Raw genomic sequence first — 15917 nt, forward strand, 5'->3', positions numbered from 1 at the left:
AATGGATAGTTAGATGGACACGGAACCCTCCTTGTGTAGGAACGGCGCTCCAGGAGGCGGCGTCAGAGTAATCCACAAACTAACTTATCGGTCATGTGCGCGCACCACTGGCTGCGCATCTTGATTTTCGTCGCCCTCGTTTGTCGTTGCAGCCTAAGATGCTTTCACAGTTGCGAAATTACACGCATAGTAAGGCACGGCACGATTCGGCTTCTGAGAGGGACGTTCCGAAAGTAGGTTTCATCATTTCTTTTTAAAGATGTTACAGCAGGTCAAACAAACAATCGCCACAAGAATCCACTTCCCGTTGCTGGTTCAACCATAGAGAAAGGAATACAACAAGAGCGGACACTCCCATAGAGCCCAGCGGCCGAATTGACTGCAGCGCACCAAGCCGTCGCTGTTAAAACCTGAATCACACTTCCGGTTTCGGTTTTGTGCGCGCGCGTTTTGAATTCTAGCTGGTGGGCGTCACGCCGGCGCCGTTATTTTTTTTTTACTTTTACAGCAAATATTTCTTTGCATACTTTTTATTTATTAAATATTTATGTGCAAATTATTTTATAATGTAAAATTGATTGCGAACGATCTTCACAAGCCTTCATTGAATATGTGCCACGTGCAATTTCATAAAGACGCAAGACACCTTGTGAAATGTGGAAAAATTAACGTTTCTTTTATTCTTTGTAAATGCTCGTCGCGGGCTTTTTGTGCATTCATCCAGCGTTGTGGCACCAGGTAAGCAGCAGTAGTTTCCGCAGGAAGCTCCACCAGACGACGTGAGCTGAAAAAAATTACAAGCGTTATTTTGGTATTAACATCTAAGAATAATGCCTGTAGAGGCGAAGCGTGCGTAAGTGGTTAGTGGGTGGCATTACAAACAAAAGCAGTTCGTATTTACACACACGGCGTAGAAAATACCCGGCTCATCCCAAGCAATACCGTACATACCACAAACACATTCTAATTCCAAACATTCCCCTCTTCCCAATAGTTATTTCCTGCACTTTAATGGCACGAATGCGCGGGCAACGGCGCGTTTCGCGAACTTGGCTACAACCGACGCGATAGTACGCTAAGAATACACAGAGGTGGCCACAACACACGCTCTCAACCAGAGCATGCTGGACGCTCGCAGAATTCCTTCTACTCGCACTCAAGACAAAATGCGTGGGTGCCGTTCACAAGACAGAATTTTCGAGTTACTAGTTCCCGGCGTTTGAGCTACTTGGCTTATCACTTCTGCGTTCTGCAGGCGCAAGCAACGCACTCCCGTGTAATCACTCTTGACGATTGCTCGTCGCGTTTTCGACAAGCGGGGGTACCGAAAGAAGGCTTAAATTGTTGCAGGGACATAAAAATTGGGACAAATTTGTCGGTGTAAGATTCAGTACGCGCCAAACTAACTGTCACCACGACCGAGCTGCTTTTGGCTGCGTCACAACAGGCGCGGCGAGCTGGCCTCATAATATAAAAGTATCGAAAATAATTTTCAACAATGTTGAGCGTCAGAGAAAGAAAAGCGCCATGAACTTGTCAGTGCATTAAAGCGCGAAACCGCGCACCACGGCCGAGCTGATTTTCGCTAAACGAGTCACAGCGCCGGGCGCACCCACTGTGCTCGAAAGGTGGCCCAAAAAGTAATTAAATTAGTTCCAGTAATGTTGGCAGTCAGAGAAAGCGCCAAAACTTGTCGCAGTAAAATTCAGTACACGCGAAACTGCGTCACAGCACCCTGTGCGACTATAGCGTGCCCAAAAATTACTGAAATTAGTTAAAACAATATTGGGGCTTACAGGAAGCGTCGCAAACATCTCCCAGTGCGATTCTTTAATTCAAACTAACTGCTCCACGACGGCCACGCTGTTTTTCGTTAACTGCGTCACAAGTCTAGCCTAGTTGCCGGGCAGTAAGCCTAATTGCTTGAAGTGCGTCGCAGACTGTCGAACAAAGTTTCTCACCTTGCCGTAGTCCAATAGTGCAGTGCTGCCTTGTCGAAGTTCCGAATGAACGCAATAATTCGCCGGGAGGCCACCAAACCAGGCTAAATCCCAAAATAGAAAAACAGTCAGACGTGTGAGTCGGGTGACCAAACAGGCCAACGCTCAGATGCGCGCCCGGTCGCTCTCGCTTAGGCGGTGAGTCTGAAGAATGACGTAAACATTTGGCTCGTCATTCGCCAGTTCGCCTGTCGCTAGGCAACGAAAGTAAACCGCAAAGCTTATCTTAATTTATACGCAGATATTTTAAATTTTTCTGGGAAAGAATGAAAAAAATAAAACAATTTCTGTTAATCTCATTTGACATTCTTCTTTTTCTAGATGCTCGCGGCCCCAATTCGTCGATGTTAAAAGTATAGCGTGACGTGTTTCCTGTTTCCAATTTTCACCGAGTGTCCGCTCTTGTTCAATCCCTTTCTCTATGGTTCAACGGAGAAGGAACGACGCATGCGCAGAGCGCCGAAGCGGACGCGGCCTAGTACGCTCTATTTTCGTTATTGGAAATAAAGTGTCGCCACGACACTGGTAGTGAACGGAAAATTCAATAACTTTCGAATATGTGGCTCTATCTGTTCAAACTACACACCAACAAAGTGAAGTGATGCAGTTATGTGTAGAAATGAAGTGTGCTTCTGGCCATTTTCTGTATGCTCTTATTTGGTCGCTTCAGTTGTTGCGCCAACAGGCGGCACTTTCGCTCTTATCGCTTCAGCTGCCATTCTCTTCGTCTGCTTCTGCCGACGTCTATGCGCGCGCGCGTTTTTTCGTATGCCCTGCAGTTTCAAACGTTTTCTGTGCGTGCGAATGTTCCGATGATGTCGGAAAAGCTGAGGGAAGGATACAAGGCTCGCTGTGCGGCTGTGTGATGTGGCAGCACGGGGAGCGATGCAAGGGTGAAATGTTTTCCGTTTCCCAGCGGACGAAAGGTAAGCAAGCACACTTTTCCTGCGTGCGTTATGAAGAAACAAGCGCGGTGCTTATCAAAACAGCTACAGGACGAAACGACAGACTTTCCGCGCTTGTTTTCAAGTGAATAACTTTTTTGGTTTGGCACGGCGCATTGTTCTGCGGTGTTGTAAGAAACTGAAGCTATACTTGGCCGATTGATGCTAACCCGCCGTGGTTGCTCCGTGGCTATGGTGTTGGGCTGCTGAGCACGAGGTCGCGGGATCGAATCCCGGCCATTGCGGCCGCATTTCGATGGGGGCGAAATGCGAAAAAACCCCTGTGCTTAGATTTAGGTGCACGTTAAAGAACCCCAGGTGGTCAAAATTTCCGGAGTCCTCCACTACGGCGTGCCTCATAATCAGAAAGTGTTTTTGCACGTAAAACCCCAAATATTATTATTATTGGCCGATTGATGCTAGATGACGCGCAGACGGAAATATCTCTTCGGTATATATTAGCGGTTGCCTTTCATTTTTTCCACGAGTTTAAACCTGCCGAAGGTATTTGAATGCTCTCTGCACAAACTGGTTACGCTGGACAGTTCTTCCATTGAGCAGTTCTTTTGTTATTACATTACCACCTTTGAATGGTCACGAACACAACACAAGCAAAAAAAAAAGATTAATTGCGTAGCAGTCACTCTTTCCGTTATGAATTACATGAAGCTCGAGTTACCTATGTGTCAACGTAGGATCGCTTCACTTTTCAAACAGTGCCTAAACGGCAGAATTTTGTTAAGTCGCTTCTGCATATTCTCAACTTTCGTTTCGCTTCTATAAGTGTTCTTTACTCATGACCACGAGGTATTTTGACAATTCTTCAGATGTGATACATGGTGAAATGACGCTTCATTGGGAGTCCTGGCGGAGCTCAAGTGGGAGCAGATGTATAACGGCTACGGCCTCTGCTTGGACCACTTGAGAGGAAAGGACTACGCCTATTGTTGTAGTGGAAGAGCGGTTCCTGATCGATGAAGGTAAGAAAAATTAGTTAATATTGGTTGTGATTCGGTGCTTCTGTAGTTCATTATTTTCGTACAGAAACCACTTGACAGGGCACGGCACAAGGGCCATGAGCACGGAGACCGCTGTCTTCTTGTCGTTTGATACGGCGCCGGGTGCCCTGTGACGTTACGCAGCGAAATTCGCTCCACGTGCTCCAAAAAACCGTGCGCTTGTCAGTTTCTCGTTATCGCTTGCTCGTCTGTGGGGCGCGATGTTCCCGGCTGGTTATGGGCTAAACTAAGGAGCCGAGCAGTTTTCGGTGACAATGATTGAATTCCCATTCGTATAATGTTGCGCCTCACTTGGCTTTGTACAGCATACGAGACGTCGAAGCCACTTCTTGCTGCGCGTTGCCGTCTTCGCCCTAAGCTTCGTATACACTCTAAGAAGAATTCCGGGAAAAACGGGAGTAACTGCGCAGTTAGTCCCAAAAAGGGCGCTTTCGTCCTTCAAGGGAGTAACTGCATGGATGTGCGTGCCGAGTGCAAATTTTGTAGAGTAAGTGTTTAGTCCCTGATCGGAAAGAGAACAACTGGAAAACGAACGGCAACAGTTACTCCCCATGCGCTCCGCTGTTTTCGCCTGTGCATGTCATGCAGTGATGCGGCAAAAACTGTATTGTCTATAAATCGTGAATAGTTCGAAGTTCGTGCACTGTCTATTGTACTACATGCAAAGCAGCACTATGCCTCCTCGTGCCGCGTCGTACCACGCACCAACTTAAAGTTGGTACGTGAAGAGCCATGCCCTTCGTGCGCACACCATAAGTGAGCGATAGACATTAAACGCTCAAGTCATTGATAGATTGCCAGATTTTGCTGGTCAATAGTATCTAAGTTCCTTCCGTTCCAAGGAGATTACGAACTTAACTGAGGCGATGTGTAGCTCAAACGGGACACACTAAGCGACAGAGCAATCGTCCGTCTCTGTCGTCTTAGGTGCCTCGTTGTAGCTCGCTACACGTTTACATCACCTAGTGCCTCAGTTTAAAGCACCATAAGAATACTCGGGCAGATTTCTTTTCGCACTCGCTTATGGTTGCAAGTACACTCAACGTTACACTCTCCCCGCACAGCATACACAAAATGCCCAGTCGCTTCTACATTGCCACACCTGCGTTCTGATGCTTAACCTTGTGGGGATTTGGGGAATACGACGCGCCATTGCGCGGTCGCATTTCACCCATGTCTATAATCCTTAGCCACCACGTCCTTGTTCCGAACCAGTTTTAGCGGTGGCACTCCACTCGCGCGGTGGTTCGCGGTGGGGGCGGAGCTAGTGACGTCACGGAGCGGCCCCTGGTGGCTACTGCCGTGACGGTACCGGCTGTCTTTCGCCTTGGGACAGCACCCGGTATGTACATGCTTCCTCTCGTCCGCCGACACCTTTGTGACTGGGACTGAGCTCACGCACGGCGCCTTTGCCCGTGCGGGGAGCGCATACCTCGTGTTGTTTCCTATCCCGACGCTAAGCCGAAGAACGGGTGCCTAGTGCTCGCGCGAGGTCGTACCACGCCGAGCCGCACTCATCGGAGGCCCAAGCTGAAGGAGATTGCCCGAGCTCTCGCGAGTTGGCCCATTGGTTATCGCGAGAGCAAGTAGCATAGCCGCCGGGACTTTTCCTAGCAGCGCGTCCCAGCTTGAGCCTGTGCTCTCGCAGCGACGTGCTACAGGCGCCCCTAACTGTATTTTTTGCCCTTGGTGCGGGATCCCTTTGGTTCCCCGCCATCCCGTGACCGGGTGTTCGTGCAGCGTTGGGTGACGTTGGAGACAATAAACGGTTTCCGCCAACTTAAGGTAATACTGTGTTTTTGCGTGCGTCGCTCGGTAGCCCCTTGTGGCCAGAGCTCGCGTGCAGCGGCGCTAGAGGCTGATGGCTGACGCGGCCCTGTGGCTCGCTAAGCTCGAACCCGCGGTGGTCTGTACTTCTGTGAGACCCGAAGACCCCCACACTGGCGCCCAACGCGGATTCAAAGGCTCATTAAGCCTTTGTCTGTGCTTAGCCGAGTTAGTACGCCTTTGTATATTATACTTGCCGCGTTATGTCTGCTAGGCCGAGTGACCTTTGTCATTTCTTAGGTGACTTTTGCCCTTTGTTACCGCGAGGAGACGCCGCGTTGCTCGATAACGTGGCCAGTGCTCCCCTTGAGCAGCGAACTTATGCACCCTCACCCGTCGCAGCCCCCTGTGAGGACGACAACACGAGGCGCTTTACGTACCAGCTCCCATTGGAGCAGTAGCGTTGTTTGGGAACGGGGCCAGAGCCTTCCCCATTCCCTTCGGAATGCAAGGCAGTGCGATGTCGCAGCGCTCTCGATCGGCTCCCTGTGGAGTTTACGGAGCGCAGCACGGAAACGGGGCCTTAGCCCTCTCCGACGTTAGCGCGATGGCTGCTACTCAAAGGAGCAGCCAAAACCAGTGGCCTGCCACGGCCCTCTGTGGGGATTACAATGCTGCAGCCACGAATTTCGCTCACTCGTCTCCCTTTGGAGTGCATTAGGTTGTGCCCAGTGGCGCAACCTTCGAGCGCGCACCTGTTTTGTCGACGCTGGCTGCAAGCGGCCTAAGCAATTCACGTATAGCTGCCTCAAGTGGCGGCAGTGAACGACAGCAGGCGCACCCCGCTAGGAGCCCGTTTTGTTCTGGCGCTGGCGGCGCCGCGGCCGGTATCCCCCTTATGAAAATGGATTTAGAGTTCCTTTAGAACTCCTAATGAGTTCCTATGGAATCAAAAGGGACTCTATAGGAACTCGCGATCTATAGAGTCGTCCGCATAGAATCTCTATAAGAAGTCTATAGAAACCTTTCTATAGAAACAAGTCATTTCACACACAATAGATGGTCTATAGAGGGTGTATTGACGTCCTATGTACTGAATTCTATAAAGTAATTTTTATAGAATGTCTTTAAAACTTCTAACGCGACCTGTCTATAGAATGGCTCTCCATTCGTTCTCTATAAATGTTCTATAGAGATTGTATTGATATCATATGTACTAAATTCTATAAAATAATGTCTATAGAAAGTTTTTAACACTTCTAATGCGGCTTGTCTATAGACTGACTCTCCATTCACGCTCTATAAGCAGTATATAGAGGGTTTATTGTCATCATATGTACAATATTCTATAAAATAATGTCTATAGAAAGTTTTTAACACTTCTAATGCGACTTGTCTATAGACTGACTCTCCATTCACCCTCCATAAATGTTCTATAGAGGTCGTATTGACATGTTATGTACCAAATTCTATAGAAAAAAATTTATAGAACGTTTTCGGAAACGTTCTATAGAGGTCGTATTAACATCTTATGTGCCAAATCCTACAGGAAAATGTTAATAGAACCTTTTCAGAACTTCTAATGCGGCCTGTTTATAGAATGGCTCTACATCCTCCATAAAAGTTCTATAGAGGTCGTGTTGACATCTTATGTACCAAATTCTATAGAAAAATTTATAGAACGTTTTCAGAACTTCTAATGCGGCCTGTCTCTAGACTGGCTCTCCATTCCCGTTCTAAAAGTGTGCCATCATATGGCATACGTACTGAGTTCTGTAAAGGAACGTTTATAGGAAATTAAACAAGCTAAAGTGCGGCCTGTCTAAGAACGGCTCTATATTTTCACTCTATAAACAGTACCCAGTATCCAGTGCATCGCCGGATTATGGGTCCAGTGCCGCGCGCTGGATGCATGGGGCGCTGGGCAAGCGCGGCGTACTGGCAGGCGCTGGTTACTGGTGCGAAAAACAGCTCTAGCGCGTTAAATACGTGGTGCCTGGACACCGTATGTATTTTTTTTAAATACAGAAAGCAACAGATAGCGTTTTAGTACAATATAAATCGAAAAAATGAACATGTAAAAACAGAAGTGCTCTGACCAGGATTCGATCGTCGTACCTGCAGATCCCCAGCCCGGCTCATTACCGCTATCGCCGCGTCAGCGTAGGGACATGGGCGGATAATTTAGCTTATCAAAATCGAGAAGCAGTTTTAGTTTCACAGAGAGAAGTCTTGCACAGACGTGGTAGATGCGCTATCGGCCAGCAACTAAAACTCACGCCTGTACCTCAAAGAAAAATTTGCTCTCCATATTCAATAGTGTGCTCGGAAGTGCCATAACATCGTCTGCGATTGGTATTTTAGCTTCGAAAAAAAGTCCTAAATGAACCACCGACCCGGGACGCTGCATGAATGGGCTGTTACTGCCGATTTCGATAGCCGTTTCTTGTTCTTCACGCGAGGGGTATGCAATGTTTTCTTAGTTCAGTGATGCCTTTCAGTCTACACGTCTGTCTAGCCATATATATTCGTCAGAGAAACGCAGGCTAGTGCTGGGAGCCTTCGGCGACAGCACATATACCTGCGTTTATGATGCGTCACATCGGCGCTCCTCACTTCTTGTGCTGGCACTGTAGACATGAAAAAATTGTTTATTTAAAAGCACCGATGCGAAATCTGAAATATAAAGTAATTTATCCTTTTTAGACTTCTTGATTCTTGAGGTTAGACGCGCCGACAGCGTGCAGACGGACTCGGCGGATACGCTATGCCTAAGCTTCGATGGGGACTGATCTCGGCGCGGGTAGCTGGCGAAAGCTAAAATGTGTGTATTTGAGCCTCAGAACTCTTTTTAGTACAGTAGGGAAAGTGGAAGCGCACGAATCGCCTCAGCCTTGTTATCGGTGCGATAATATCAAGCAACGGTAGGCATCGAACTCGGGGTCCGTTCGAGCGCGTCTGAACGACTTCTGGATTTCATGTCCACTCCACAACACTGCGACAATGGCGATAACTCCCAGTCATACGTTACGTGCGAACTACTAAAAAAGCGGCGTCCTCCGTCTATGCGTGGTTTCGTTAAAGAATTTAGCTGTCCGCCCTGTCACAAGGCAAAATGCAAAAAACGAAAGTGATTTTCAGTGTCACATGTGCAGGAATAAACAAGGCAGCTCACGCACCTTTATTCCATGCTGCGACACGAAATAGTTCTATGACCCTAAGATATAGCGTTATTTAGGACAAGAGACTAGTATCAAGCCATGAAATTGTATAAAGCATTTAATATTCAGCAGCGCTCGTCCTTGCGTGCTGGAGCCAGCGCGGCACAAACACAACCAGCGCCGTTTCCAATGCGAGCGTCTCTTCCAGTGTGACCCAGCTCTTATCCAGCGTTCTCACTGGTCTCGAGTGAGTCCCAGCGAGCGCCAGCGTACCCAGTGCGATCCAGTGCTTAAAAAAAAAGAAAGAAAAAGAAAAAAGAAAAACGCGCTGGTTTCACACTGGAAGGCACTGGAAGACGCTGGTTCTTGCAATCGGCATTTCAGAGGTTTTTTACTATCAAGTAAGAGCATCGTTAAAAAGACACTCATTGACCAAGGCAAACATCACACTAATCGAAATTAGGAAAACCAAAGAAATATAACGGAAGCGCGCATTGTGGTTTATATCGCATATGCAGGTAAATCACAAAGATGTATACCAAGAAACACTAAGCAAAACTGCGCCTTAGCAATCGCGTCATATTTATTTGCTGGCATGCAGTGACTGCAGCACTTGGGGCGGAAACAGATCGAACGCCGCCGCAAATTTCTGGCACATACCACTCAAATGCACGCTGCAGAAACGATTTTTTTTTTTTCAAGGAATCTTGAACAGCCACAGATCACATGAGCGCGATCCGCGCATGATAAGCGCATCGCCACGAAAGCAAGATAGGGAACACATAAGCGTAACCTGTACCTCACGGGTAAAATTAAACATCATCGTATATACGTTGCTGTGCGACGGACACAAGCGCACGGAAACATCACACACTGCACACGTGTACCTCCGAGGTTGTGTCGACAATTTCTGGGCTACATTTAAACGACAGCAGGAAGTTACTTCAATGAGAAACGAAGTGAGGGCACAGGCACTGCAGGTAACGGCTGCGCATAAAGTCAGTTAGGGTTTTAAGGCCAGTGACCGAGGTTGAAATCGTTAAAATCACACCGCAGCGATAGCTTACACAGGGTAAATTGTCGAGATCTTGAAGGCCATGCTTTTTGCTGACTACATGTGGCATAAGCGATTCAAAAGCAAGAATACTGCATGTAATTTATTTCTGCCTTAAACTATAGCACACAATATGAGCATGTCAATGTTTCTTCTTGTCTAGCAACATATGTATGTAGTTCGGCTCAAAGGCCGGCTCAAAACGGCACAAAACCTGCTGTAGTGGGTATTATTGTAGGAATCACGGAGGCCACAGCAGCCGCACTATTATACAGACGGCGCTGGCGGCGCCGGTATTTTCGTATTCAACGCGACAGGTAGAATACGAAGCTACGGCGTGTTGTTATTGCTCCGTCTTCAACGGTTGTCGTGCGAGCTGCGTCGATGTGTTTATTTGACCGTGTGTTATTAGGTTTGCTGTAATGAAATGAGACGTAGTTCGCGAGCACGAAAGTGCCAGAAGATGGCTTGAGTCTCGCTGTAAGCACGCCGTATGCGTGGCGCTCCAGCTAAATGTGGACCAACGATTTTCATGCCATGGAGTGCGTTTCCTTTGTCTCCGCTTGTGTTCGTGGAAAGTTTGGTGGACGGCGCAGAGAAGTAATGCGTATTATTAGCGCGCCTCAGCTCGTCCACTACCCAGTGGCTTGTTTGCTGCAAGTAACATCGCAGACACATCACTGGAAACTTGGAGAGTGCCTTTCGACCTCGTCGTACTGTTGAAACGGTAAGCAATCGTGCTCGCCAACTACACGTGCGTTCATCCGTGTTGTGTGTGCTTCCCGTGTGTGTATAGAGTGCCTTGCGAACGTAGTAAGTGGAACACCCACGACAACAGTGAACCCTGTGCTGATACTTGCTACGCGCTGGTTGTAAGAATTGTGTACGCAACTCTATTGCCACAGTGCGGAATTGATAATCCTGATAAGCGTTTGCTTCCCCTGAGAAAAGTTTCGGAAATCGTGTTCGCCTCGTGCAGTTGTGCGTGAGCTCCCGCCTGTCTGCTAAAGTTGCATAGTAACGACCCGTCCACCTCTTCATCGATTCTTTCTTCAATGACGTTTCCTCACTTATAAATGCTTCGACGTTGTGCACAATCTCTGCTTACGAGGTTTTTGGCTAACGAACAGTTCTAAGAAAAAAATGTAAGCCAATCACAGCTTGCTACTAGTACAGCTTTATTTCCAAGGCAAGATGTGTTGACATAACTGACTTAACTAAGCATGACAGGGGAACGTTGCCTATACTAAGTAATGGAAAAAAAAAACATTAAGTTTAGATTGTAATCTGCTGCTGCGGTGCGTCCAAAACTTTATTTGATGTAGAGGTCCGCATTGTCATGACATTCGATGATTTCGAGCATTTGCTCTCTTTCCACATTAGTGCAGACATTGTTTTCGTGACTCTTTTAGGTGCTGATTGCATGTTTTCACGATATCACAGCTTTATTGTGCCACTGCTTTAAGCTAACATAGAATTGATTTTGTAGTGGCGAGGCCGTGACCCACAACATTAACTACAAGATCGAGGAGCCCCAAGAAATGCCGACCCTGTGGATATATGGCTGCAGCAGCATGGCGTGTGATCTGGATCGTCATGACAGGTGTGTATGAAATGTACGTGTTCCAAAAAGGGGGGCTTGGTGTCATTCATGGTGAAGTTTGTCGACACATTACTTAATGCAGCATACCAAAGAGACTAAATATTTATGCAACCTTATTGAACTTGCTACCTATTAGTGTGCATAGCCATTATGCCCACATGATTGTGTTCTGTATAAAACTATACCCAACCATTCCTGATGTTTAGTATTTCTTTTGCGTAAGTTGCTTACCTGCAAGTTACATATATTTTTTGCTTTGTACATAGTGTATTTATGATTCTTTATTGGGGTTTTATTCTTTGAAAACTATTTCCTATGCTGTACCCCTATTTGCATATTTTTTTTTCTGTTTGTGCTAGAATCTCGTGCAGTTTTCTGTGCATGTAGGAATTCGAAGGGTAGTGGACTAAATATGTCACAGGTCTAAGCACGTAGTGTGCACATCTTTGTTTATCATTGATATCTTTACAGTTACTTCTCTGTTCCCATAGTAACGGCCACTGCAAAATACACATTTGGTGAGCTTTAATTTCTTGAAAATTAATATGAAGGTCAGTATTTACTAAGCTGCATTTACTTCTGTAGTACATAGGCACAGACTGATATGGATACCTTGTTGACCTACACAGGATGCCTTTTTTGTTTGTTGCATTAAATATGGGGGCTCACCCACATCTCTTACTATATATGTGGTATGCCTCATCGATTTCACTTGTCAGTTTTTACGGTGGATTAAAACAGATGAACGATTGTAATCCAACATGAAGCCCCGTTGTGGAAATGTACGGCCAAGTTGGATGACCATACTGGATCTCTTATACACATGAGAAGATACCGGCCAGTTTGCCGTATGTACGCTTGACCACATGTGAAAGGGATACAGTGCACTCACTGCCTGTGACACACGACAAATTTGGTGGTATCTTTCACCGAGCAAGCCTCCCTTGCCTGCTTGCCTTTCTCAATTCTCTTGCACACTGCTGTGCATATGGCACCCTGAAAAGAAAGGCTTGCTTAGATACCACTAAATTTGTCTTGTCTGTCAGGGGTAGTGTAGTCTATTCTTGTGATCATGTGTATATTTGGTCAAATGTACATGCAACAGATTGGCCGGTGCCTCAACACGTACCTAAGACAGCACCATAATTCACTCCCCGGATCAGTATGTTCGTCCCACTTGACCATGCACCGATGGGACTGGGGCTGCGCACCTGATTTAGACTGTTCATCTGTTTTGTTCAGCTGCGGCAACCAATTGGCCAACAACATCGCTGAGGAATGCCACATAAAAAGACTGGGTCACAATCTGTTTACTGAATTGTCCGCAACCTTCGTAGTAACAAATTTGTTTGTTGCAACTAGTTTTAGGCACGTTATTTCTTGTTAAATTTTCTGCTTGACCTATAGAGCAGTTATGCAATCAGTTTTCAAAATTACTTGATTAGTATAATTTTTGTTTTCTGTTTTTTACATGCCAGGTTGCAAGAAGGACCCTTTTTAATTAAAACTGAATTAACATTTCAATTGCAATTGGGCAGTCTTATCATTGCGTTTAGGATACATATCAGTGTACATACCCGTACTAGATTAGAAACTAATTGTTTCAATAACTCAAAAAGCACGAATATACTGTGTCCATTGTATCTGACAGTGACACCGCGACTGTGTTCCAAATACCACAAATTGGCAGTTATCCATCATAGTTGGCGAAAACAACTTAAAACATTATTGTTCCCCATACAATGCATACTTAGATGCCCAAGCTCCATGTGAGAAATTTATTATTCGCATATTAAGCATAGTACATACCAACTATGGCTAATAGCGGATGGAATATTAATTTTGTCTACCGCTCAGCAATAGGAGCCAGTAGGTCATTCCCTTTTCAAAAAAAAATTTTTCTATGCATAGTGTGACATCTGTATAGGACTCTTAGCTCATGGGTGTTCCTGCTTGCTTATGTTATAAATGGGAATGTGTTGTCATTGCAAGATGAGATTAATGTGTGACTAGGCTGTTGTCGTTCGGAGATGCTTTTTGTCATCAGCAATGATATTCTACTGCCAGGCACATTGGCCCAGTGCTGATGTCACCGAATCTTGGGAAAGTAAAAATATTCTCAAAAGTGATTCTCAAAAGAACTGCCACTGTTTGGCAGAGTGGTGGGGAGGTGGGGCGTTCTGCCACCTTTCTGTTATAATTTTTTTCTGAAATACTGAAATGAAACTTAGCATAATGCTACAACTATATAGATATTTGTGGCATGTTTGTGCCTGCTAATACATTATGACTGAATGTTCATTACACCTTTTGAAAATTAATTTCAATTTTATTTTCCAGGCTCCACCATCGCCGTTACTAGACGGACCAAATGAGGCCAAAAACTAGCCTTTCCTCGCTCCATTCCTGGGAAGTGAAATAGCAGGTGGTCATGTAAGAATGAACTTGCAACCATGTGGGCAGTAGCCAAAGCTCCCTACAGTTCATGCTGGTGGTGGAATGATAAGACAAACCGCAATATTTATTTGTTTACTTATTCACTTAATATTTATTTATTCATATCTCATGAATACTGTGCAGTTTTTTTAGCAAGGAGTCAGGTAAAATAAAGAAATATTGTTGCATCAAAGTAAACGTTATTTGAAAAAGCATAATTCACGTAGCACGAATTCATGGAAACTGTAAATTTTGAAGAAACAGAGCAGTAAGGTTAACAAATCTTATATAACAAAAAATGAGATCACATTTCTGTTGGACCTAATACCATAATTTAATCTGTCAAATTAGAGATACCATATGCTGCTCTAATATACAATCACTAATTTATGAGTAGATGCGCGAAACTCTCAAACGTTGCAACAATTTCATGCTAGCTGTAAATTCATATGTACAGTTTGTTGACTTTAGACATAGCAGATGGAGTCTGCAGAACTATGATATCTCTTTCTGGCACAGAGACGAGCATTAGTAAGCTTCGTGGTGTTATTTTTCTTAAACCTGCCAAATAGTCCTTCCTGCAACAGGTAGAATTCTCAAATGCCGCAAACTTAATTCAAATTAGTGCTGTGGTTGTCTCAAAAGTATTTCTGTATTTTGGATGTATTTGAGTAGGAAAATTTACAGAATTAACGAACTTGTGCTAGCTCTTTTTTTTATTTACAGTTGCAAACTAAGTCCTTTTCCTTCAAGTTTTGCTATTTTCAGCAAATTTTAATAAAAATTGATGGTGCTAATGTAAAAACTATAATTTAAACATTTTTAAATGTATCAAACCTCATCAAATTTGGTTGCATAGTTGCCGAGAAAAACGATTTTACTGTTCATGTGCATTACATAGGAGCTCCTGAGCTAGATCTCTTTTTTAGTCATTGCGTGTGTCGGTCTGGTTTGTATTTCTCACCCTAATTAGAATATTGGCTCTGATCTCAAAATTGTTTCCCTTACAACGAAATACAAGCTTTTAAACTTTTTACGATATATGCTGTACTGCTCTATGATAACCCCTGTTTGCCACATTTTTGCAGGGCCTACCAGTGCTAATTTTACACATAAACATAGACTAAAATGCTGTGTGGTTTCGGTATATGGTGTACTTATCTGTGAAAGCCATTATTTGCCACATTTTTGCAGCGACTGCCAGTGTTATTTTTGCTCAGACTAAAATGCTGTGTCGTTTCGTCAGGCTGACACAACATTGCAGTGCACATTCATATCAGTCTATTTTCAGGCTTTAGTATCCAAACATTTAATGTGCACTGCTGGAACAGGCACTCCTTTTGCAGTTTTAATGGTATGGTTTCTTGTCCTAGTCAAGCCTGTTATTGCGAGGTGTCAACTGTAATCAAGTCTGCCACTGATTCTTTTACCTCATGTTTCGTGTGTTTGCACCACCAGCTTGACCTGAGAAGCATGTTGGCAGCTACAGTTTGCGTGTTGCAAGTTCTAGTCTGAAGTGTGTATGTCACATATATGAAGCATGTATCTAGTCTGAAGTGCAATAAACATTTCAAACTGAATACTTTGTGGTTGTAGCACCAATTATTTTCCCACTGCATTTACTGTAGTCCTTATTGCCTACAGTAGAACTTTGGTAAATTGCAAGTACTTTACACACATCGGCCTAGCTTTTATAGGCATTTGCTTGTAGGGACTCGAAAGAAACTCGATAGAAATATTCTATAGAAATTTGCCTTTAGCATCTCTAAAGAAACTCGATAGAAATATTCTATAGAAATTTCTCTTTAGCACATCTAAAGGAACTCGATAGAAATATTCTATAGAAATTTGCCTTTAGCATCTCTAAAGAAACTCGATAGAAATATTCTATAGAAATTTGTCTTTAGCACATCTAAAGGAACTCGATAGAAAT

At 44.8% G+C, this 15917-nt stretch overlaps 1 long non-coding RNA gene across 1 annotated transcript in view; it reads left to right on the top strand.

Moving 5' to 3' along the window:
• Window positions 1–2608: 2608 nt before the first annotated feature.
• Window positions 2609–15917, top strand: part of LOC139061242 (uncharacterized) — a 146085-nt gene continuing 132776 nt past the window's right edge. The window contains exons 1-2 of the long non-coding RNA XR_011515271.1: window positions 2609–2926; window positions 3772–3924. This is a non-coding gene — a long non-coding RNA (uncharacterized lncRNA). The remainder of the gene's footprint in view (window positions 2927–3771; window positions 3925–15917) is intronic.

This window comes from Dermacentor albipictus, chromosome 6 (assembly GCF_038994185.2).
Source record: "Dermacentor albipictus isolate Rhodes 1998 colony chromosome 6, USDA_Dalb.pri_finalv2, whole genome shotgun sequence".
Classification (NCBI taxonomy): Eukaryota; Metazoa; Arthropoda; class Arachnida; order Ixodida; family Ixodidae; genus Dermacentor; species Dermacentor albipictus.